Genomic DNA, 26,306 nt, shown 5'->3' on the forward strand with positions numbered 1-26,306 from the left:
GCTTGATAATCCATTTTCTTTCATAAACTCCCTATGCGACATCTACTTTATATTGTCCATTATATGCAAAGTATCACGTTGGACATGAGGCAAAATGTGAATATGAATAAATTTGCCTTCAAAGACCAAATTTCCACTTCTAATTAGCAGTTGGCATAGCACTAAGCACACGCCATCAGCAACGTGGGGAAAAGTTAAGGTGATTCACAAGGCGGCACCGCTGGCCAACTGGTCCCCTAACTGGTGTTCTCTGTACAGTTAATCTCATAAGCTACTACGGCAGTGCAGGGACAAATTCACAGCTCCTGACTCCAAAGAGCGTAGAAAGGCCAAATACAAACAGTTAAGAGAAAAGGCATTAGTCCTACAGTCACTTCAAATCCATTTCTTTTCTTTTTTTTTTTTTTTTTCAATACTGGGGATGGAACTCAGGGGCATTCTACCTCCGACTACACCCCCCAACCTTCTTTTTTATTCTTATTTGGAAACAGGGTCTCACTGAGTTGCAAAGGACCTCCCTAAGTAGCTGAGGCTCTCCTCACACTGCGATCCTCCTGTCTCAGCCTCCCAAATGCTGGGATAACAGCATGTGCCACGACGCCCAGCGAAATCCATATTTAAAAAGCCATCTCTCGCCCGGCGTGGTGGCTCACGCTTGCAATCCCCGCGCTTGGGAGACTGAGACTGGAGGATCGCGGTTTGCAGACAGCCTCAGCTACTTAGTGAGGCCCTTCGCAACTCAGTGAGACACTGTTTCAAAAAATAAAGAATAAAAAATTGGGCAGGGGGCGTACCTCGGACGTCAAATGCCTCTGGTTTCCATCCCCAGACCCGCAAATATATATATATATATAATTAGGTCTGGGAGTGTAGCCCGGAGGTAGAAGGGCGAGCTTCCAGGAACCCCAGTACACACACACACACACACACACACACACACACACACACACGCCATCTCTCTTCATTTTCCTGTCACAGTGAAACCTCAGCATTATTCCAAGCTGTCTCTCCTTTTTCCTTCTCTCTTCCCTCTATGCCAGCAAGTCCAATGTGAAATCCATCCTGACTTTGAATCCACCCCCCACCGCCTCTCCATCCCTGAGCCTCCCTCTTGATCCATCAGCTCACTAGAGTCACTGTAAAAACTGTTTTCCCTTCTCCAGTGGGTTGCCCAGGAGGCCGCCAACCTGAGTTTTCCTGGATGCAAATCTGATCACGCACTCTGTTCAGGAGGAAGTCCAAGCTCTTCACAGTAGTTGAGAAAACTTTTCGTGCGTGATGCGGGCTCTGCCATGTTTCCCCTCATTTTTCAACACTCAGCTCTTCATTCCTTCATTGATTCATTTAACAAACAAATCTTGGCTCCTTTGTGGGTGCTAAAGAGACAAGTAATGACCAAGACAAGTAAAGTGGGTTTCCCTGGTTTTTGTTTTCTGGTTTTTTTTTTTTTTTTTTTTCTCTTTCCACTCCCCACACAGACTGCCTCACCACAAGAAAGTGACCTGGGAGCTCAGAGGTCTTGCTCAGGTACATTTCCAGTATCTAGACCAGTTCCTGGCACATAGCAGAGTCTCAGTAAATGCCTGAGGAATAAAGGAGTACGTGAATGAAGCCGGGCGTGGTGGCACGCACTTGTAATCCCAGCATTTGGGAGGCTGAGACAGGAGGATTGCAGTTTGAGGACAACCTCACCTACTTAGTGAGGCCCTTTGCAACTCAGTGAGACCTTGTTTCAAAAATAAAGAATAAAAAATAGGGCTGGGATCCAGACATGGTGGCTCACGCTTGTAATCTCAGCGCTTGGGAGGCTGAGACAGGAGGATTGCACAGGTTCTGGGAGTGTCGCCCGGAAGTTGAAGGGTTTCCAGGAACCCCAGTACCACCCCCCAGAAAATTAATTAATTAATTGATCAATTAAATTTAATAAATAAATGAGTGAATGGGTTACACAATCTTATTCTACCACTGATTTACCTAATGCTTCTGAACTTCCCAGTCCTCATTTTTTTTTTACAACTAACCAAATTCTTATGGGATAAAATCAAATAATGGATTGAGAACATCTTCTTGACTTAAAACAGCTAACATTTGTGGAATATTTACTGTTCCTGGCTCTGTTTGAAGCACTTTACAAATGTCAAGTTATTTAAATCCTTACAACAATCCTAAGAGGTAAGTGTTATTACTAGTCTCATCTCACAGATGGGGATAAAAAGGGGGACCTGGGGTAAAATAACCTGCCTCCAGAAGCCTGGCACTCAAAGACAGGCAGCCTGGTGCAGAGCTTGCGCTCACCCCACCGTGCTGGGTTCGGCTTACCAACTGCCCTACTGCCCATGTCTGGAAGGCACAGTCCACAGCACAGCCCCCCAGGGCTGCGGGACTCTGATTCAGCTATAAATTATATGAAGCCGGGTGTAGTGGTGCACACTTGTAATCCCAGTACTTGGAAGGCTGAAACAGAAGGATCACAGATTCCCGGCCAGCCTCAGCTGCCTAGTGAGGCCCTTTGCAACTTAGTGAGACCTTGTTTCAAAAGAAAGAATTAAAAATAGGGCTGGGGGTGTATCTCAGAGGTAGAATGCCCCTGAGTTCAAACCTCATTACTGCAAAAAGAAAGAAAGGAAGGAAGGAAGAATAAAAATAGTGCTGGGAGTATTGCTCAGAGGTAGAATGTCCCAAAGTGCAATCCCTGGTACTGCCCCCTCAAAAAATTATATCAAAAGCTATTTCTATCAAATAAACAATTTGATAATTTTAAATAAGTATTTAAAATCCCACAGAGGCTGAAACAGGAGGATCACAAGTTCAAGACCAACCTCAGCAACTTAGTGAGACCCTCTTTCTTTCTTTCTTTCTTTCTTTCTTTCTTTCTTTCTTTCCCTTTCTTATGTGGTACTGGGGACAAAACCCAGGGACCTTCTACCTCCAGGCCACAACCCCAGACCTATTTTATATTTTATTTGGAGACAGGGCCTCACTAAATTGCAGAGGCCCCACTAAGTAGCTGAGGCTGGCTTCGAACCTGCATAATCGTACAATCTCAGCCTCCCCAGCTGGGATTACAAGCATGCACCACCACACCTGGCTAGTGAGACCCTGTTTCTAAGATAGAAAAATAAAACAGGGCTAAGGGTATAGCTCAGAGGTAGATGTTCCTGGATTAAATTCCCAGTAAACACACATACATACACACACACACACACACACAGACACACACACACACACACACTCTGACAAGGAAAAAAACGCACACAAAAGACATGCACAGACAATCACCAAAGCATTTTTTATATTATGTGCAAATACAAATATATAACAATGAATCTCACTGTTGTATATAATCACAATGTACCAATTAAAAATTTTTAAATTTTAAGCCAGGCGTGGTGGTGCACGTTTGTAATCCCAGCTTTCGAGAGGCTGAGACCGGAGGATCATGGTTTTCAGACAGCCTCAGCTACTTAGTGAGGCCCTCCTCAACTCAGTGAGACCTTGTTTCAAAATAAAGAATAAAAAATTGGGCAGGGGATGTAGCTCGGAGGTCGAATGCCTCTGGGTTCCATCCCCAGAGTCGCAAAAAAAATAAAAAAATAAAAAAATAAAAATTTTAAAATGTACCTCAAACAAATAAAGAGCATTCAATTTCATTCACAGTAAAAGAAATGAAGATTAAAATACACTAAGAAACCCCTTCTCACCCATCATTTGGCAAAAATTCAAAAGCTTATAATTATAGTATGTTGAGAAAGATGTGGGGGGAAGTTACTCTCATGCATTGCTGGTGAGAATACAAAATAATATATCCCCTATAGAAAGGAATTTGCAATAGCCAACAAGTATATTTTGCTTTTATTTTGATACACCAATGTTATTTCTGAGCATTTACCCCAAAGATATAATCCCACCAATTAAAAAAGAATGCGTTATTCACTACTAAACTCTTTGTAGCTGCAAAATATTGGAAACTATTGAAATGACCAAGTATAACTGATTGGTTAAATAAACTGTGATAAATAATCATGATGGCGTACTTTACAGCTATTATAAGAGAAAATAAGAAATTAAGTGAATTCCAAGAGATATTCTTGAGTTCAAAGAAAGCAATGTGCAAAAGGGCATATTTAGTATGCTACCTTTTGTGTCAGGAGAGAAATTATATATATGTATATATATATAGCAAATATATACACACATATGTATGTATGTATATATACACACACATATGTGTATATATATATGTATATATATATATGCAGAGAGAGAGAGAGAGAGAGAGAGAGAGAGAGAGAGAGAGAGAGGACGTGCAACTAAGAACAAGCAATAAAATGAATTCCAAGGGCAGTAGGAATACAGAATGGAGAGACACTTCTCCAGGTATAACTTTTTTATAAGGCTGACATTTGGTGACCTGATCTATGTTATTTAAAAAAAAAAAACAGTGGGAATGGAGAACTAAAACTAAAAACAAATTAAATAAATGATCTCAACAGTATTTAAAATTAATAACAAAGCCAGACATGATGGCACATGCTTGTAGTTCTAGTACTTAGGAGGCTGAGACAGAGGATTGCAGGTACTTGACCAGCCTCAGCAACTTAGCAAGACGCTGTTTCAAAATAAAAAATAAAAAGGGCCTGGAGTGTAGCTCAGAGGTAAAATGCTGCTGGATTCGATCTCCAGCACCAGATAAATTAATTCATTAATTAGTAAAATCAATAACCATCATTATGAAGAGGGAAAAAAGAAAGACAACTAATCCAAGTAATTTGAAAAAAATTGTTGAACCAAAAGTATCTCTCAGTCTTATCCAGGGCCAGGGAAGAAGATTAAAAAGAAAAAAAAAGAGAGAAAACTCTGAGCCAGCTCACCCTCTGCTGTGGCATAGGTCTTCCTTCAGAAGATGCATCTGGTGTGTTATGAGCCTTTATGCCGGGCGCGGTGGCGCACGCTTGTAATCCCCGCGCTTGGGAGGCTGAGACAGGAGGATCGCACAGGTTCAAAGGCAGCCTCAGCTACTTAGTGAGACCCTGTTTCCAAATAAAATATAAAAAAATAGGTCTGGGAGTGTAGCCTGGAGGTAGAAAGCCTCTGGGTTCCACCCCCAGTACCACCAAAAAAAAAAAAAAAAAAAAAAAAGAGCCTTTATGGTTTTCTGCCCTTTGCCTTTAGCTTTGAGAAATCTGATCTGAACCTAGCCCACCATCCTGTTTGCCCTTTCCTTTTCTTTCCTTGTCCTCTCTGCCCAGCTTGGCCTCCAAACCCACTCTTCCCCGGTCTGTGGTTGCTACACTTGAATCAAGATGAGTCAAATTTTTATTTAAAAAATAAATGTTGGCCATCCAAAAAGGGGCAGTGATTACGAAAGAAAACACTCCCTGCCACTACTCAGAGAAACATTTTTTTTTCTTACAAGTCTTATGTGGGGGAAGGAAAACAGAGAACGTAGAGTGTGAGAACTAGCCAGAACTCACCCTTTCATCTTTTTAACCGTCCTGCAAGTGGTGTAAGATAGAAGGACCCTTTCTCCGTAAATCGTATAGGGCCTTGGCTATCCATTAACGCAAACCATTCCCTGAACTTGGAGAATACCAGCCAAATGAGGCCGAGCATGTTGTGGGGGAAGGTAGACAGATAGGAAGCAGGGGCAACAAGAGCAAAGGTGTTGGATATTTCTGTGGCTCAAATGAGACCAACTACTCTAACAGTGAAGAGGATGGGACTGAGACGGAGGATCACGGGTTCACGGCCAGTGTGTGGTAACTTAGAACCTGTTTAAAAATAAAGATACAAAATAGGGCTGGGGTATAAGTCAGAGGCAAAACACCCCTGGGGCCAATCTGTGGTGGAAGGAAGGGAGGGAGGGAGGGAGGGAGGGAGGGAGGGAGGAGAGGAGAGGAGAGGAGAGGAGAGGTGAGGAGAGGAGAGGAGAGGAGAGGAGGGAGGGAGGGAAGGAAGGAAGGAAGGAAGGAAGGAAGGAAGGAAGGAAGGAGGAAGGAAATGAAAAAAATGCCTATGCTAGGGAAGCTGCACTCTCTATTGATATAGTTATCTATCTTTGACTTGTTTACAGGATGTACTGTTTTAGCTACAGCATACTTGCAAACTGTTGTTACTGAAGCTATGTGCAAGAATGTACAAGAATGGCAGACAGAAGATAAGTGAGCTGTTTGCCTGGACAACGTAGAGGGAGTTCTGGACACGGGCAGAGTTTCTTCAAGGCCCAGGAGACACAACGCAGAACAGGGCTGCTGGGAATTGGCCTGGAGGAGTGGCCACGCTCGGGGAGCTTGGCCGTTGGTATTATCATAATGGACTCCACAGGCCCTTTCCCTTCACCTCAGCGGACAGTGGCCGTTGATTAGGCCCAGAAGCTGTGCAATGGCCATAATAAATAAACTGATTTAACACATGTGAGGAGGCTTCCTTTGCGATTAAACATTTTGAGGGAGGAGCCACACAGAAAATATTTTGCAGAGACAGAGAGAAACCAGATTTCCTGCTGGAGTAAATGTGGACAAAAATAATGACTCTGGGTTATTGTGTTAGTCAGTTTTCTGCTACTGTAACAAATACCTAAAATAATCAACCTATAAAGAGAAAAGTTTTCTTTGGGTCCACAATTTGGGAGGGTCCAGTCCATGATTGGACAGACCACTGCCTTTAGGCCTCTGATGGGAGCACCGGATGGCAATGGTGGGGAGCTTATGATGGAGCAAAATCACTCACCTCATCACAAGCCAACAAGCAAAAACAGGGAAGAGAGCCAGGGTACCACAATCCCCTTTAAAGGCATGTTCCAAATAACCTAAACACCTCCTGCTAAGCCCCATTTCTTAAGGCTCCATCACCCCCCAAATGTACCACCCCATGGGCCATGCCTTCAACACATAGACCTTTGGGAGACATGTGAGATTCAACTATAGCAGTTATTGGTTGGCAGGAAGATTTTCTTTATATATAATCTGGTGAGCCAGGGTATTGGCTTATACTGTCTAAGGTAAATAAAAAGTATAAAGGGCTCCTTGAGGGTAAATACTTATTGGAAGAGCCAGGTTGTGGATGCATGCCTCCCTGGCATAACCCTGCTTCTCTCAGGTTCAGAATTATAGGCATTTTGAAAAGCAGTTCCATCTGGAAACTGCTTTCAACCATCTGAAATACTAGGAATGGGTGGGTTTCCACCTAGGCTTTCTACTTAATTCTAGAGATCTATTTTTCTCCAGAGCAAGAGATCTATGTCTCCCAAGAATGTAAGAAGAAAATCCTGATCACTCCCACCCATATTCATCCTGAGATGTGATTAATTAAACTGGGATATCTAAGCATCAATTTGACTTAATGAAGAGAACACCAGTAGCTGGGCGTGGTAGAGAGCACCTGTAACCTCAGTACTTGGGAGGATGAAACAGGAGAATCATGGGTTCAAGACCAGCCTTAGTAACTTAGCAAAACTCTCAGCAACCTAGTGAGACCTTTATTTCAAAATAAAGGGGGGGGGACTTCCGGGAAGATGGCGACCGAGAAAAGCGGGGCTTAAGAGCCCCGCTAACAACCAATCTCCATTACCACAAAATCAGCGCCTTTAATAGCCAGAAAACACCATCACCAGAGAAACAAAAAAATCACCAGGCTCCAGAGAGAAAGCGGACTGAGAACAGAGCTCAGAGCCACAGAGGAGATACACCGGCCTCACGCCCGAGGACGCGGCAGCAGCGCCATACTGCCGGCGGCAGCGGCGAGTTCACCGGACGGTTACAGCAAGCCGAGGTGAGCCGCTGCGGAACAGCCAGGCGGGATTTCTCAGTGCAGGCAGCATCTAAAGCTCCCAGTGGCTGAGCTCAGCACACGCTGCAGGGATTCAGAGTGGAAATCAAAACCAAGAAGAAATACGCCAGCCTCACGGCCGAGGGCATAGCAGGGGCGCCATATTGCCACTGGCGGCAGCAGCAGTGAATTCACCGAGTCCAGTACAGCTACATCTGCAAACTCAAGAACAGTGAGTCAAATTGCGGGCCACAGAGGAGAAATCCCAGTACTGTACTCCCTGGGACTTGACCCAGTGGGGGAGTGGCAGTGGCAGAGATATCACACCATAGAAGAACATGCAACCTGATAACCCCCATAGTTTAAAGTAGCCTCTTGCCGGGCATGGTGACGCACGCTTGTAATCCCCGCGCTTGGGAGGCAGAGACAGGAGGATTGCGCAGGTTCGAAGCCAGCCGCGCGCGTTGGCTTAGGAGACCCTGTTTCCAAAAATAAAATAGGTCTGGGAGTGTAGCCCGGAGGTAGAAGGGCTTCCAGGGACCCCAGTACCACCAAAAAAAAAAAAAAAAAAAAGTAGCCTCTATCGACTCTCTGGGTCGGAGACTCTGTGATAAAACCCAGTAAAGGAGTAGTGGGGTCTGAGAAACTACTGACTCGAGATCCAGAACACCTTAAGTGAAGTCATAGTGACCCAAGGGAAGAACCCAGAGAAGGCACAAACTTCCGAAATCATGGGAAAGAGGAATAACACTGGAGCAATGAATGCCCACAACCCCACAACATCAGAACCCGATAAAACAGAAAATCAGAGATTTCTAGAAGATCAAATCAGGAAAATAACTGTGGAAATAATAGAGGTGCTTCGAAAAGAACTCAGAGAGAGCCAAAAAGAGATAAAGGATGCAATTAATGAAGTAAAGGCCTCAATTCAAAGCACAAACAACCGATTAGAACACATGGAGAATAGAATCTCACTCTTAGAAGATGATCATTCCAAAAAATGAACACATAGTTTCTAATCTAGAAAAAAATATCCAACAGCAGGAATCTGATATTGAAGAAATATGGGCCCATTTTAAGAGAGCTAACCTAAGAATAATTGGAATAGAGGAGGGAAAAGAAAGTGAAACCAAAGGGATCAACAATCTCTTCAAGGAAGTAATAGCAGAAAATTTTCCAAACATAGAGCAAGAGGTCGATACATAGGTCCAGGAAACTTATAGAACTCCCTTTAGACAGGATCAGAGAAGAGGATCCCCACGCCACATAATAGTCAAAATGACCAATGTGGAAGCCAAGCAGAGAATCTTAAAGGCAACAAAAACAAAGGGCCAAGTGACATTCAGAGGCAAACCAATTAGAATCACTCCAGACTTCCCAAACCAAGTCATGAGAGCCAGAAGGGCTTGGAGTAACATATTCCAAACTCTGAAAGAAAACAACTTCCAGCCAAAAATTTCCTACCCAGCAAAACTTTCTATCAAATTAGATGGAGAAATAAGAAGCTTTCATGACAAACAGAAACTGAAGGAATTTATGTCTTCAAACCCAGCACTAGAGAAAATACTCAAAGAGATTAACTACAAAGAAGAAATAGGTAACACACACCGGAACCAGAGAAACAAGATTTTCCATCCAACAGACAACTAAGATTGGTTATCTTTGGAGATTCATTATTTATGTTAGTCTTTTACCTATCTCTAAATTGTATTGTTTGCCTTTATTGCTGTTAATTTTTTGGATGTCTAGTTGGAATATTAATATACCTTCAGATATAGCATTTGGAAATATTTTATCCCATTCTATTAGTAACTTTTAACTCTGTTTACATTGTCTTTGGATATACAATAATTTTTTTATTTTTTAGGGAGTTTGTATACTCTTCTGTTGCCTGTGCCATTGAAATCATATCCAAGAAATCACTGCCAATTTCAATGTTGTGAGGTTTTATGACCTAGATTTTCTCCTAAAAGTTTATAGTCTTAAGATTTATATTTAGGTCTTTTATCTATTTTGAGTTAATACTTGTATATGGGATTAGGTAAGGGTCCAATTTTATTCTTTTCCATGTAATTATTATTTTTCAACAATATTTAGTTAAAAGATTATTATTTCCACCACCAAATGTTCGTGGAAACCTTGTCAAAAATAACTTGACAATATAGGGAAGAATTTAGCTCCAGGCTTTTATTTAACTCCAATGGTTTATATATCTAACTTTAGAATAGTACTACACTGTTTCAATTATTGTAGCTTTATGGTTTTAAATCAGAAAATATATATCTTCTAGCTTTGTTCTTTTTCAAGATCGATTTGGGTATCTAGAGTCCATATTCCATATTAGGATAGATTTTTTTTCTGAAAAATAAATATATAAATATATGGTAGTTTCACCTTAAAAAAATAGAAAAAAATATTCTCTGGTAAGAAAGAAAGTAAAAAGAAATATTGAAATGTTATCTTTAAGTCATCAAAAGCTTGGCATCAGACAAATGAAACTGTTATGTGAGATTATCATTTTTAATTTTGGATAAATTGCTATAATACTAGATGTCAACCACTAAGCCAAGCATGGGAGGGAGGGATGGAGAGAGAATGGGGTGGGGATCGGGTGGGGGCTGACTGGGTGAGTGTGCATGTATGTCTACAAAAGTATTTTTATCCCATTATGATGTATGAATACAGTGTACCAATAACAAAATAAATAAATAAATGAATAAATAAAAAAAGACATATAAAAAAACAACAAAAAAAAACAAAATAAAGGGGGGGGAGGACTGAGAGTATAACTCAAAGGTAGAATGCTCCTGGATTCAATCCCCAGTACCAAAAAAGAGAGAGAGACAGACAGACAAACAGACAGACAGACAGAGGAAGGAAAGGAAGGGAAGGAAGGAGGGAGGAAAAAAAGGTTTCCAGCTTTGGAGTTCACACACCAGCTCTGCCACTTAGTTTTATGACATTGAAAAAGATAATTAACCTTTCCAACCCTCATTTTCTTCTGCTATGAGGTAAAGGTCTCTTCCACACTTTTCATTATGATGACAGATAATGTAAATAAAGCATTTAGCCCAGTGATGGGCACAGGTCAATAAATGACAGACATCATGATTATTCCTCCAATGAAGGAGACCTTTCAAGTCTATGACCCTTCCTTTGAAGAAAAGAGCATAATTAATAATAATACTTATTCATAATTTCATCTAACCTACAAAATAACTCCATGAGACAAAGATTATTGGCACCATCCATCATCATTATCTTTTACAGATGAAGAAACTGAGGCTTAAGAGGTTACAGAGTTGCCAGATGTAATGACACACACTTATAATCCCAGTACATGGGAGGCTGAGACAGGAGGATCACAGGATCGCAGCCAGCCTCACCTACTTAGTGAGGTCCTCTGCAACTTAGTGAGACCCTGTTTCAAAATAAAGAATAAAAAATAGGACTGAGGGGGTATAATTTGGAGGTAAACTATCCCTAGATTTAATTCCAGTACCAAAAAAACACAAAGGTTACAGAATTTGTTCAAGACCACATGGCTAGTAAATTGAGGAGCTAAGATTTCCACTGTCTCTGTCTGCCTGAATTGCCCGTGTTCTTAAGCATATATCTCTGGACAACACACTGTGGTGTGACCAGGCACTGAAAACTTTACAGTCGTAAAAAATCCTTAATTCTGGCCACTTAGTAGCCAAAAACACAGCTTCTGTATGTCCAGAGACTGTTTCAGTAGAACACGCAAGGTCCAGGATGAAGGCACCCATGGGTACCATGGAAAGTACTGTCCTGTGTGCAATGGGAATCATCCTCTTGACCAAATGACTTCTAGAGAATTCACAGGTGACTTGTGATCACTTGAATAGTTTGCAGGTAGGAGTGCTAAAAATTCAAATTGATTAACTGGACTGGCTTGAGTGTGTCTGGAAGAATAAATAGAAATTGGTTTTAAGTTAGGATTATCAGGGCTGCAGACAGAGGTACAGAGTGCTTGCCTACCATGTGTGAGCCCCTGGGTTCAATCCCCACCACTGCAAAAGTAAAAATAAAAAAACAAAATCCAGGTTATAACGATTATGCAAAAATATTCTGGCAGTAACTCTCTAGAAACTACATCATATCTCATGGCACTTTTTCTATAATTATAATGAGGACCAGGTGTGGTCCTAGATTGGGTCCTCGATTGTACTTGGGATTACATAACAGGATGATCACAGGTTCACAGCCAACCTCAGTTACTTAGTAAGACCCTGTCTCAAAATAAACAACAACAACAACAACAACAACAACAACAACAACAAATAGGGCTGGAGGTGTAGCTAAGAGATAGAATGCCCCTGGGTTCAATCTGCAGTAGCTCAGAAATGATGATGATGATGATGATGATGATGATGATGATGATGACGATGATGATGATGATGATGATAATGATGTGAATGTAGCCACCATGATACAAAAAATGTGATTGTAGCTTGAAACAAATCTTGCGTGTGCTTCAGACTTCCCTGAGAACAGAATAGAGAGTGGTATCCACTTCCAACAGCCTATCCGGAAAACACCCAATATATTTCCCAGAGCCTGCCTGTCTCTGGAATGCCTTTGAAGTTAGTGGGAAATCCAGACTTCACAGGGGAAAATAGGTATCCCGGCCTCTTTTAAGATTAAGACAACATCTATGCTGGCCTTATTACAATCCACATGCTTTATTTGTAACTGGAGAATAGCCAGATCTTTCCTGGCATCTCATGCCCAACCTTAATTCCAGACTTCTAAAAACTGACTGGCAAGTTGGCAGGCAGAAACACTCCACCTGGGAGACCTTGGTCCTTGTGGTCACCTATTTAATCCTTCCAATAGAGTAGCTTCCCCATTATACTTTGGCAGCTAAATCCCACCTCACCTCTAACATTTCACCTCAGTCTCATGCCCTCAACATCCTTGGGGTCTGTCTTCCGTTGTAATTGCTCAGGATGCCGGTTCCTTCTTTCCAACACTTCCAGTAACAGTTCGTTGTTCAAGCAGAGATATCAGCATGTAATACCACTGCCACCTGATCTGCTTGGCAAATATTTATCTTCTGAGCTTGTCCTGATCACCCTCCAAGGTGAGATACAGTAAAACATAGTGTTGTTATTGTTGTTTAAAGATGCTGGTTTTGGTGTAATTTTTCATACATCAATAGATAATCAGAACACGTGCTCACAGTGTGATAGCAATGCATTAATGCCTATCAAGAATAAACACTGCAGCTAGGGAATGATGAGTGCACTTTGGTAAAGTTTATTCTGCTATCTAAAACAGTGGCTCTTAATTCTTTTTTTTTTTTTTTACTAATTTAAGTGATATATAACATTCATCCGCAGAACATATTCTAAGAGGTGTGCCCAAATGTCCATTGGTAGCCACTGCAAATTAGAGTATGAGCCATGTTGCTCCCCAAAAATCCAAAATTTATGAGCCTAAAGCATCTATAAATTTGGGGAACTTCTATAAGAAAACAAATTATGAAATCAAATACTTATTTGGGGTAAAAAAAATGACCTCAAAATCACATATTTTATGAAGCTAACACATGCCACAAAATCTCAAACATATAGATAAATAATTATTTTTATTGCTTAATTTCATGGCATATTTTCCTAAAACTCTTTTTTAACCTTTTGTCTGTAGAATCTTTGGTTGGCTCTTTACACTGTACCGATTTGGAAGATACCATTTTCTGAAGAGGTAGTATAAAGGCAATTTGTTTTATCCTGTAGCATAGTCAACTCAAAATTAATGATCATTTACAAAGTCTCCCTCAATTTCACAACATTTTATTGTTAAGGCATATAAACTTTAAGACTATTATTCAAAGTTGGGAAAATATCATTTCTCTTTCATGTAGGAGCATCAGATTTAGATCACAGCAAATGTTCAGTGACTATCAAATATCCTTTGGATTAAAAATGTATGGATCATATATAATTGCATATGCTATATTTTTTCAGTGTATTACAAACAGTAGAAAAATTCCATTTTTAATCAATATTTATGAGGACAAGACTCTTATTTTTACATTTTTATCCATCTTGTGATTTGGAAATTTTTTCACAGATGAGTTTCCGGTTCCATACATTTCAAATGTATTTCCATTCCTTGCGCACATATGCCGGTGCTGGTCACTTAGGACATTTTTAACCTCTGAACTTATATATCTCTCTAACATCTTTGAGCCTAAGAATATAGGAATAGAGGATACATATGGTGTGGCTTTCTCCTTTAAAGCTTATATCCTGGAAGTTGATGTTAAATATAGAGAGAGGAGAAAATAGAAATTAGAGGGGGTTCATGGCCCTCTTCTCCATGTAGAACTCATGGGGGAAAATCATGCTTCACAGGATAGTCTTACTTCATTAAGAAATAATGCAGCGTGTTAAAAATGATGGCATGCGGGGGTTAGGCGGAAATGGGTGGAAATGGGGCTCTGTTATCCCTTCTGAACCTCTCTTGGCTGGGGCCAAGAGCTCAGCACATACATCTTAGAGGACCATGAAGGCAGCAGAATTAAGAACCAGCAATCACAGTAGTGAAACAGGGTGTCCAAACAAAGCCAGAAATCAGATGGAGGTTGAAGGTGAACTCCTGACAAGCATGCCACACCAAAGTGACCTCAATCAGCAAAAAAGGAGCACCAGGTCTTGCATAAGCCAAAAAACAAAGTGCAGGCGGGTCAGCTCCAGCTAACTCCACAGACATGAGCACAAATGCTAGGCAAGCATCTCAGAGCAGAGCCAGCAAGTCCCCACATACAGTACTGGGATCCAGACATGCAGCCCAGGGCTCCTCCCTGTCAGGTGGTCACATGAAGAGATGTTCCACTCTGTCTGCTACCCTGTTCCTTCAGCTATTGTTCCAGGAGGAATAGAAACAACAGAGTCCAAACTAACAGAGTCAGATTCTCAAGCCACAGGGGACACTCCCTGAAATTCTCTACTAATACTTATAATAACATCTATAATTTATAAGTTGCTTACATATGCCAGGAAATTTATAATACTAGAATAATATATTACATTGTTAGTTAAGTTTCATAATAAATAAAATAGGTACTATGGCACCATATATTTTATACTGAGAAGTATGAAATTTATTTATTTATTTCTCCAAGGCCATCTAATTTGTAAAACAGGAGAGCTGGCTTTGACCTCACAGGTAGAATCAGGAGTTCACACTCAGACTACTAAGTTCTGTCACCTGCAGCATCTTGAAGACTCCAGGTGATGGTACCATGGGATCGGCCTGACCATCCCTTCACCCCCAAAAGTCTCTTCCATGAATTCACATTTAGTGTCCTTGAGGATGGACAAACCATCCAAGGTTAAGCGATGGTTTCTCTTCTCCCCACTGTCGAGTCAAAGGCCATGATTAAATATCTCTAGGGTTTTCATTGGGCTTCTTGCCACCACCAACACCATGTGACACAATGGAAGATCTCAGAAGATAAAGTGATTGCTTCTCCAGTGTATTCCGTGTGCCGAGTTCTGCTTCTCAAACCCAGAGCCCAAATTGCTTCGAGGAGGGTCAGTTACTGGGGAAGCTTCGTGCATCCGCCATCACTACTCTGCGAGTCCCACACTGGGGCGGTGCAGGCAGCAACCAATCCATTCCCTCCATCTGCACCCATTCTCTGCTTCTTTCAGAAGCCTATTGAGCATACCAAGGGCATGCTCACTGCCAGCACAGCCATGAGTTGCCTATTATAATTCATGAAAAGTCATCCTTAGAAACAACTGCACTTGCTATGAAAAATCCACAAACTGGAACAGCAAGAGCTCCAGATTCCAACTCCAGATTTGTGATAAGAACTCTTAAAACTGTATTTAACTTTTATGTTCTTTCATTTCTGCAGCGCTGAAAGGGGTAAAACATACCAGTACCATTTAAAGGGTGTTTGATTCATAACATTTTAGTGTTAATGTCATATATGTGTCGAGGGTTATTGCCAAAGTTGGGAAAACTTTTATCAGCGCTCTCGCTCGCTCTCTCTCTCTCTCTCTCTCTCTCTCTCTCTCTCTCTCTCCCCCTCTCTCCCTCTGGAGCAAGTGTTGATGTTAAATGTACTTCTCCACTAAGTCTTATCATTCCCCTACAACACCCTCCTCCTGTCCTGTCAGCACCTGTTTTTTGTTTGTTTATTTGATTGGTAGGTTGGTTGGTTGTTGTTGTTTTGCTTTTTTGGTGTTTTTTTTTTTTTTTAGAACTCTTGAGAACAGAGATATATCCTGATGCGGATCACAGTGCCCATGGAGAGAGTTAGGGTCTGTGCCAACTAGGCAGCCTGCTGATGCTCCCAGAGTCTCTGGTCCACTGGGTGCCACCTCTGAGGAGAAAAGTCTATGCAGAGCCACACTTTGCTCCTAAGCAGTTCTGTTTGTGCCTAATGATTCTCATGCTTGTGGACATTTTTGCAGCTTCTTACTCTCATTCCCTGGCTGGGAATGTCTCAGAGTCTCAGGAAGACAACTCCTCTGTTGCTGGCCTCACTCTTCTAGCCAAGGGCCCCCAACCCCTTCCAAGAGGCCATGCAGGAACAGAGGCTGTGCCTCCTCCACTGCTCCCCTCTCAGGTGCTGCTCTCCACCAATCCTACCTGTACCTCCCAAGAGTACTGGATGTTTGATCTACTTAGCACAAAACCATGTATGTTAGTGACAAGGATGGATGGGAATAGATATTGGGAGGAGAGAAGCAGGAACCAAAAGGAAATTGGAAGATAAATACTGTCCTCGCTCGCTATATTTTGGCCCCAGCTCAGTAGTTCAAAGACTCCCCATAACAGATGACTAAAATAATCATATTTGGAATTTCAGTATGGATTAAATATTTTCCTCCTATTCTTATTTTAAGTATGTAGCACTAAAAATGTGCATGTCCACATGAGAAAACAACATTTTTAGATTCTTATTCATGGGCAAATTTAAATCTGGAGGTCGAGATCAGCATCCTCTATCTCCTTTGGGGGCTCTCTCCTTGTGAATATTTGTGCTTTCTTTTATTCCTTTTTTTTTTTTTTTGGATGGTGACTGGGAAGATTTATCAAATTCAGGTCAATAAGAAAAACTAACAGGAAGTTCACCATGACTGTAGGTAGGGTACTGGTTCTTTCTAAGAGAGGCATGCAATTTCTCATCATATAACTTGAAGTAGTATTAAAGACTCAAACTCTTCCAGTCTAATACTTTGACAAGGAAACTTATTCCCAAGTGTTTTTTAATATTTTTCACAATGTTTATATGAGAACTGGGGGGCTGATAACCATTCTCTAGGGAGTTAAATATGGTGGAGATGAAGCATATATGCAGAAGGCAAAAAATGGCTATTTGCCTAGATTAAGTCAGGAGAGCTCCAGGAAACTGCTGTTGCTCTAGGTACAAACACAGATGCTCTAAGGAAGGCAGTAGAAAAATAGCAGGACTTTGATTAAAAGACAGAAGTGTTATTATGGGATCGAGAAGTTAGTTGTGAGCAGTTAGAATAGAAAAGAGGGACCGAGAGCAAGTTGTCTTGGGAACCTGGTGCCGGATCATCAACTTAAGCCAGAAAATGACCATTGTACATCAAGAGGACAAAAAGAGAAATAAGCCAACAACAATTCAAGAATCGGTAACAGAGAAATGGAATGTATTAAAGTCACATATGATTCTGAAGGATCTGGGTCCACTCACTAAAAATTCCCACAAGCACGGAAGTGAAGAATAAGATCTCAGTTTCTGGTCTATCCTCTCCAACATCCACTAAAGCAATTCTCTAAAGCAATACTTGGGCCAGCTATTCCCTTGTGGGGGACAGAAAAAAACAGAAGGAGGTAGACAATAAAGACAGGGAAAATATCAAGAACAATAGCAACAAATATTTTAATGTAGAAGAGATTTAGCAGGTGCAACTGGAGGAATTGAGAAATGAGAGCAGCATCTACAGTGGGCTGGGGATCTCGTCAACTGGGGCTTAGAGAGTCTACTCTGGGCCTGCATGTAGTGATCACAGCCAAAGTGTGACTTCATAGGATCACAGATCCTTTGATCATCTAGACTAGACCACTTGCAGTTTAATGTGGATGGTTTGTTACTAAAAAAAAAGTAAATTTCCTGCCTTGAATTTCTTCTCATCAGAAGAAAAATTTCCCAGAAGCCCCTTAGACTTCCTCTCAGATCATTACAAAATAGCTATAAGTGCCACTTCCTAAACTTCTTTTTTTTGTGTGTGTGTGTGGGTTTGGGGATGGAACCCAGGGGCATTTGATCTCCAAGCTACACCCCCTGCCCTACTTTTTATTCTTTATTTTGAAACCGGGTCTCACTGAGTTGCAGAGGGCCTCACTAAGTAGCTGAGGCTGTCCGCGAACCGTGATCCTCCAGGTCTCAGCCTCCCGAATGCTGGGATTACAAGCGTGCACCACCACACCCGGCTTCTAAACTTATTTCTGAGGAGGAAAATGAATTTTCCATAAGTACATCAATCCAAGTATGAAGCCAAATTCCCCCAAAACATGTAAGTTTACCAATACCTGAACAAATTGGGATATTGTCAGAAAGAAAGAGAATGGCCAATCTGAAGAGGCAGTCCACAGCGTCTATCATGGATAAGAACATTGGGCATAATTTTCAAGCACACCCTGACTTACCAACTCTTACACTTCAATAATCTAATTGCCACAAGGAAAATCCCATTATCTCCAGTTGAAGTAATGACGGCCCTTCTATAATAAAAAGTTCCAGAAGTTCTATAATTACAAGAGAAATTAACCTGAGTGACAGGTGGCTTATATCAAAGCATGCCACCTGTGTTAGTCAGCTTTCTGTTACTCTCATAAATCCTGAGATAATCAACTTAAAAAGAGAAAAAGTTTACTGTGGCTCAGTTTTAGAAATTATAGTCCATGATTAGGTGAACCTATTGTTTAGGCTTCCGAAATGGGTTTTGGATAGCAGTGACAGAAAGTATGTGATCAAGCAGAACTGCTCATTTTATGGCCAGGAAGCAAAAATAAAAGAAGAAGTCCTGCTATCCCATTCAAGGGCATATGCCCAATGACCTAAAGACCTCCCATCAGGCCCCACCTCTTAAAGTTTTCATCATCTCCTAATAGCACCATGCTGAGACCCAAGCCTTTACCACGTGGACCTTTGGGGAACACTGAAGACCCAAACTATAGTACAACCAGTTTAGAAGCATAAGTTACAATATTAGTGATGGTAGAGGACCTTGTAGCTATTCCTAACTATGAAATGTGTGCTGTTCCTGCTCTTCCCTTGATCTAGAATGTTTATAGAGTTCCTATGTTTCTATGAGGACTTATTATATGATTGAAAATCTTATTTATTTTATCACCACATAGGTCCTTATACAGTCTCTTATAACTTGAAGTGATTGAAATAAGCATTGAGTTTTTCCTTCCAGAAAATCAATATAACCAGGATGCCTATGGGTAGAAGGCTGAACAAGGTCCACAGATTTGTTTCGTTTGGTGCTTATATAGTTGGCCTACAGAGTGATTTTCTTTTAATTTTCTAAATAAATGTAAGACTTTTAAAAATCAGAAAAATATACATATTTTTAAAATAGAGATCCCTGGCTTTTTGTTTTTTTTTTCATTTTATTTTTTTTATTTTTTTTAAATTAATTTATTTTTTAAATTGGTGCATTGTAGTCATATATCAATCACATTGGAGTACAAGACTTGAGAGGATATACAAGCACACATCGTCCAATTAGCCCTCCTCCAGCCCCCATCCCATTCCCTCCCCCTCCCTCCATCCCACACTTCCTTGGTGATTTATTTGATACATTTGTTTATGTACCTCCTGCGTTTTAAAGAGGCTCCGTCCTCCAGTATTACATACCCTCTGATTGGTCACATTAGTTGCTTCACTATAGGGCCCTTTCTATAGCTCAACCTCTTCCTGTTGCCCTTTTCCTCCTAGTTATTGCTGATTAAGAGAAGCATCTGATTTATATTTTCTGCTATATTTCTCTGTGCATGCTGCGTTGCAAGTACCAATCCCACTCTTGATGGTCCCAGTAGTGGCCTGGCTACTCAGTGGACTGATCCAGACCTCGCTGGCTCAAGCAGCGGCCTTGCCTCATGGGAGGCCCCAGGTCTAGTCTCGCTGGCCCCTGCACCGGTCTAACCCCTAAGCTGGCTTCGGGCCCGGCCTTGGAGGCCGCAGGAGTGAACTTGCCTCATGCCAGGCTCCGATGCTGGCCATTGGCCCCTGCACCGGTCTAACCCCTTGGCAGGATTCCAATCCTGGCCTCGGAGGCCCCAGCACCGGCCTAGCCTCATGGCAGGCTCCAATGTTGGCCTCGTTGGCCCCAGCACCAGCCTAACCCCTCGGCAGGCTCCGATCCCGGCCTCGGAGGCCCCAGCACTGGTCATTCCTCAAGGCAGGCTCCGATGCCGGCATCGCTGGCCCCAGCACCGGCCTAACCCCTCGGCAGGCTCTTATCCTGGCCTCAGAGGCCCCAGTACCGGCCTTGCCTCAAGGCAGGCTCCGATGCCGGCCTCGCTGGCCCCAGCACCGGCCTAACCCCTTGGCAGGCTCCGATCACGGATTTGGAGGCCCCAGTACCGGCCTTGCCTCAAGGCAGGCTCCGATGCCGGCCTCACTGGCCCCAGCACCAGCCTAACCCCTCGGCAGGCTCCGATCCCGGCCTCGGAGGCCCCAACACTGGTAATGCCTCACGGCAGGCTCCGATGCCGGCCTCGCTGACCCCAGCACCGGCCTAACCCCTCAGCAGGCTCTTATCCTGTCCTCGAGGCCCCAGTACTGGCCTTGCCTCAAGGCAGGCTCCAATGCCAGCCTTGCTGGCCCCAGCACCGGCCTAACCCCTCGACAGGCTCTTATCCTGGCCTCGGAGGCCCCAGTACCGGCCTTGCCTCAAGGCAGGCTCCGGTTCCGGCCTCGCTGGCCCCAGCACCGGCCTAACCCCTTGGCAGGCTCCGATCCCGGCCTCGGAGGCCCCAGCACTGGTCATGCCTCAAGGCAGGCTCCGATGCCGGCCTCGCTGGCCCCAGCACCGGCCTAACCCCTCGGCAGGCTCTTATCCTGGCCTCAGAGGCCCCAGTACTGGCCTTGCCTCAAGGCAGGCTCCGATGCCGGCCTCGCTGGCCCCAGCACTGGCCTAACCCCTCAGCAGGCTCTTATCCTGGCCTCGAGGCCCCAGTACCGGCCTTGCCTCAAGGCAGGCTCTGATGCCGGCCTCACTGGCCCCAGCACCAGCCTAACCCCTCGGCAGGCTCTTATCCTGGCCTCGGAGGCCCCAGTACCGGCCTTGCCTCAAGGCAGGCTACAATGCCGGCCTCGCTGGCCCCAGCACCGGCCTAACCCCTCGACAGGCTCTTATCCTGGCCTCGGAGGCCCCAGTACCGGCCTTGCCTCAAGGCAGGCTCCGATGCCGGCCTCACTGGCCCCAGCACCAGCCTAAGCCCTCGGCAGGCTCCGATCCCGGCCTCGGAGGCCCCAGCACTGGTCATGCATCAAGGCAGGCTCCGATGCCGGCCTCACCGGCCCCAGCACCGGCCTAACCCCTCGGCAGGCTCTTATCCTGGCCTCGGAGGCCCAAGTACCGGCCTTGCCTCATGGCAGGCTCTGATGCCAGCCTCGCTGGCCTCAGCACCGGCCTAACCCCTCAGCAGGCTCCGGTCCCGTCCTCGGGGGCCCCAACACTGGCCTTGCCTCACGGCAGGCTCCGATGCCGGCCTTGCTGACCCCAGCACCGGCCTAACCCCTCAGCAAGTTCCGGACCCGACCTCGGAGGCCCTAGCATAAGCCTTGCATCATGGCAGGCTCCAATGCCGGCCTCGCTGGCCCCAGCATCGGTCTAACCCCTCTGCAGGTTCCAATCCCGGCCACGGAGGCCTCAGTAGTGGCCTTGCCTCACAGCAAGCTCCGATGTCGGCCACTGGCCCCGGCGCCCGCCTAACCCCTCAGCAGGTTCTGCTCACTGTCTCTGTGGTTATTATTTCAAAGGTTCCAGGTGTAATGTATCAGATCTCTGCCTCCCCCGAATATTGGCCACTGGCATTTCCACTGCCTCCACCGTTTCAAATCCTTCCCAGGCTCTTTTTCCACTCTGAATGTTGTCCAGTGTTCCTAAGCATGCGTGATGGTAGCATTCGACATTTGGTGTAATTTCTCCAAAAAAGTAAAGTTGGTAAGATCCGGTTTCTGCTTCTCCTGAATACAAGTCTCCACCACCATCGCGGAGAACTCTTTTAACACCGCATTTCTCCTTGGTCTCCGCTAAACTCTCTCCTTATATGTGATGTCTGAGATTCTTAACAATATAGAGAAATAGCAGTCCTCTTTCACGGCGAATTTTTCCATAAGTTCCAGTGCATTTAGATAAGTTTTGTCTGCATCTCCAGTGTCCTGGCATCCATAACGGCTTTCTTACCACCTCTCCGATATTTTTCTTTATCTTTTTCTGTTCTGGGCCCGGTTTCTCCAGGGGTCTGGCGTGCTACTCGCAGTTCGGCCCGGGGCCCAGAGTCCTGCGACCCGGGCCCCAGCTGGCGTGCCCAACCCGCGACTCCCGCCCAGAACCCAGCGTCTTACTGGGCCTGGTTTCTCCAGGGGTCTGGCGTGCTACTCGCAGTTCGGCCTGGGGCCCCGGCTTTTTGAAAAAAAAAAAAAAAAAAAAAAAAAAAAAAAAAAAACAGACGATCTGACTTGACTTCCTGGACTTCTCTACCTTCTCAGTGATCATTACCTGAAGCTGACTAGCAGATCTCTTTTTTTGGTCAGGAAATAGATTCTCCATCTTGCCAGAGGCCCCATTTCATACAATAATACCTGCCTGATTCACCCCAAGCATTTGAACTCATGGCCCCTGGATCCTAATTAAAAATACCCATAAATGCCGGGCATGGAGGTTCACGCTTGTAATCCCAGTGCTTAGGAGGCTGAGACAGGAGGACTGCACAGGTTTGAAGCCAGCCTTGGCTACTGAGTGAGGCTCTCAGCAACTTAATGAGACCCTGTTTCCAAATAAAGTATAAAATAGGTCTGGGAGTACAGCCTGGAGGTAGAAAATTCCCCGGGTTCCACCCTCAGTACCACACACACAAAAAAAATACCCATAGAGCTTAGCATGGTGGTGCATACCTATAATCTCAGTACTTGGGAGTCTGAGATAGGAGGGTCTCAGAATCAAAGACAGCCTCATCAAGTAGTGAGACTCTCATCAACTAGTGAAACCCTGTTTCCAAGTAAGTAATAAAATCAATCTTGAAGGCATAATGCTGAGGTTCAATCCCCAGTAACACACACACACACATACACATAGAGTTCTTATTTTTTTTTTTAGGGGGTTTGCCTAATGGACCTGGATTTAATAAATGCAAGAGTCATGATGAGTACAACCTGAGGTTGAAAAGCAAATACATAAATGAAAGGAAAAAAATGATCAGGAGACCTGAGATCTGAGGTCTCCAAAGGAGAAACATTATGACATTCACAACTCTCCTCCCTCTCCCCACAAATCTTGGGAAACTGGCCAACCCTGATAGGAGAGGGGAGAATAAAACATGCTGTTGTTTCTTTGTCTAGTCTACAACAATCACTGTGTCCTGTGAGGCCCAGGATACTAGATCTGATTACCTGCTGGTCCTGATTTCTACTTGCAGAACAAGACTGTTCCCATTAGCGGCAGTATCCAGTTACTACCTGATATGCTTTCAGAATCACATCACGATCTTTCTTTTCAGGAATTTTCTCTTTATTCTTTCATCCCTTACACAGAAACTCAGCCTATCTTGATATGCTTAGAGGCAGGTGGCCCAACACAGATAGACTCAGTTTTATCAGCTTTCTGTATATTTTTCAAAGTCTGTATTTCTTCCTTTTTACTCCCTCGCCCCTTCATGATTAAACCCACAAAAGCTAATTTTTCTTGCTAAATGTCAGGGTTCAAAACAAAAAGGCCAGGAGAGATATTTCTACCAATTACATCCAGTAAGTGCCTAATTTCAAACTAAATCAGAAATACTAAGATGTACTTTTTAACATCTCAGGATCTTAATCTAAAACTAGACAATATTCAAAATGAACAAAAATGTGCGCAGCAAGACATCCAACGAGGTTGGATGTCAAAATGGGCAACTGAATAGAGATCCTTTAGTTTATGTGATGACAGAAATAGTACTCAAAAATTAGGACTATTAATCATTTAATCAAAAAAATGAGGAATTAAGTATTGTAGAGATTACTGTGGCCTTTGCAGAAATTTCTATCAAACTGGACTCAGTCATAGGGAAGTCAGGTTAGTGTAATAAGATTAGACATTTTTAGTCCAAAGCGTCACTTCAAGCATGGGAGGACACAGACAATGCTCTCTCTTGACATCAGGGAAAGACAGTCCTGTCTGATCCACTTTCGGATGGCCTAAGGTACATGTTTTAGGAAAATCCAAGTAAAAACAATAGAAGACTCATGTTACCTAAAGATCTTCTTGGCATGTTGATTCCAGAAAACACAAAGCAGTTGGACATTTTCTAAAATGACTTTCTCCTGGCCTTTTTATCACCCTGTGTAGTACCTGAACGGGGATGATTATGTTGGCAGCTGTGAACACTGAGATAGTCCACAGACCTCAGTGAGTCTGCTGCCATCATTTAGTTCAGCCCAATCCAATCAGAACTTATTGGATGTCTACCATGTGCCCAGTGGCACTGTGCTAAGGGCTATATCAACTGTAAAAGAAGCTTGCAACAAAACTCTTGACCTCAAGAAGCTTGCCATCTTGTTGAGAGGGCTGAAATTGTCCATATGAGGTCATTAGAGAACAACACAAGTCAAGAATATAATTATCAAAATTAGCCTCATCTCCATCTAATCCGTTTTCTTATGTAGCAATCCACAAATATAGTTACTAAGTTGTGACAAATTAAGTTAGACGCAATTTGAATATATTAAAGTGTATCGTGCCATGATTTAAATATATTACATATCAAGCCAAAATTTAACTATATTAAAATTTAACCAAGCATAAAGTGAGAAGATAGATAATGCCAGACACTGACAAAGCTGTGGAGCAACTGGACCTCGTATACTTCAGTGATGAAAGGATAAATTGGCAAGACAGCTTTGGAAAACTCTCAGTATCTATGATTATATGTACAGTTGGCCTGTATTTGCAGGTTCTGCATCCATAGATTCAACCAACTACGGATGGAAAATATTTTGAAAATAATTGCATCTGTACTAAATATACACAGACTTTTTGTCATTATATACTAAACATAGTATTTACATAGTGTCTGTGTTAACTTAGGTATAAGTAATTTAGAGCCATTTTAAATAATATGGGAGAAGCTGGGCCTGGTGACACACGCTTATAATCCCCGTGCTTGAGAGGCTGAGACAGGAGGATCGCACAGGTTCAAAGCCAGCCTCAGCTACTTAGTGAGGCCCTGTTTCCAAATAAAATATAAAATAGGTCTGGGAGTATAGCCTGGAGGTAGAAAAGTCCCTGGGTTCCACCCCCAGTACCACAAAAATATAAAGTATATAGGAGGGTGTACATAGGTTATATGCAAATATTACCTTATATAAGGGACTTGAGCACCCTCAGATTTTTATATCCCAGAAAGTCCTGGAACCAATTCCCTACAGATAGTGAGATGATACTATATTCTATGATCCAGCAATTCTACTACTGGATTTATATCCACATGAAATATATTTTCATCAAAAGAAATGTGTGAGAATGGTCATAGTGGTACTATTCTTAATAGCTTTATTAACCAATCAGCCCAGGGTTTTTCGCTCAATTCTAGATAAAAATCATGAAGAGGCAAACAACAACCAGTGAAGCCCTAGCTTCACCAGGGCTCATGGCCAAGGACAAAGGAGACCAAATGAGGAACAGGGTTCCCGGAATGGCTCTCCCAGGAGGTTTTATTCTTTATTTTTATTTTTTATTTTTTTGCAGTACTGGGGATAGAACCCAAGAACATTCTACCTCTGAGCTATGCTCCCAGCCCTATTTTTTATTCTTTATTTCGAAAAAGGGTCTTTCTGAGTTGCAAAGGGCCTCGCTAAGTAATGGCTGAGGCTGTCTGCAAACCGTGATCCTCTTGTCTCAGCCTCTCAAATGATGGGATTACAAGTGTGTACCACCATGCACGGCTTCCCAGGAGGTTTTAGACAAAGCTTTGGACCAGGCATTCATGGTGCTGCTACTGTTTTGAGCAGCTACTCTTTGTGGTTGTTGCAAACAACTTGGAATTCCTGCACATGTTTCATCTGTCTTCTGCTCCCATACTAAGGTTTGCACTTGACCCAGCCACCTGCCCATGTGCATTGGATCCAACTACGCTGGTTTGAAAAAAAAATGATAGAGATGCCCACTGTTGCCACCCCAGGAGGTTATATTGCAGTCAGAGGTGGGCATTCCTCATTCTCAGGGGTTGCAAGAATGTGTCTCCCCAGCTTTGGGAGAAGTCAGCAGCTCTTAAACCCAGTCATCAATGGGATTAGCTTACATTATAGA

This window comes from Muscardinus avellanarius (genome assembly GCF_963383645.1).
Source record: "Muscardinus avellanarius genome assembly, chromosome: 15".
Classification (NCBI taxonomy): domain Eukaryota; kingdom Metazoa; phylum Chordata; class Mammalia; order Rodentia; family Gliridae; genus Muscardinus; species Muscardinus avellanarius.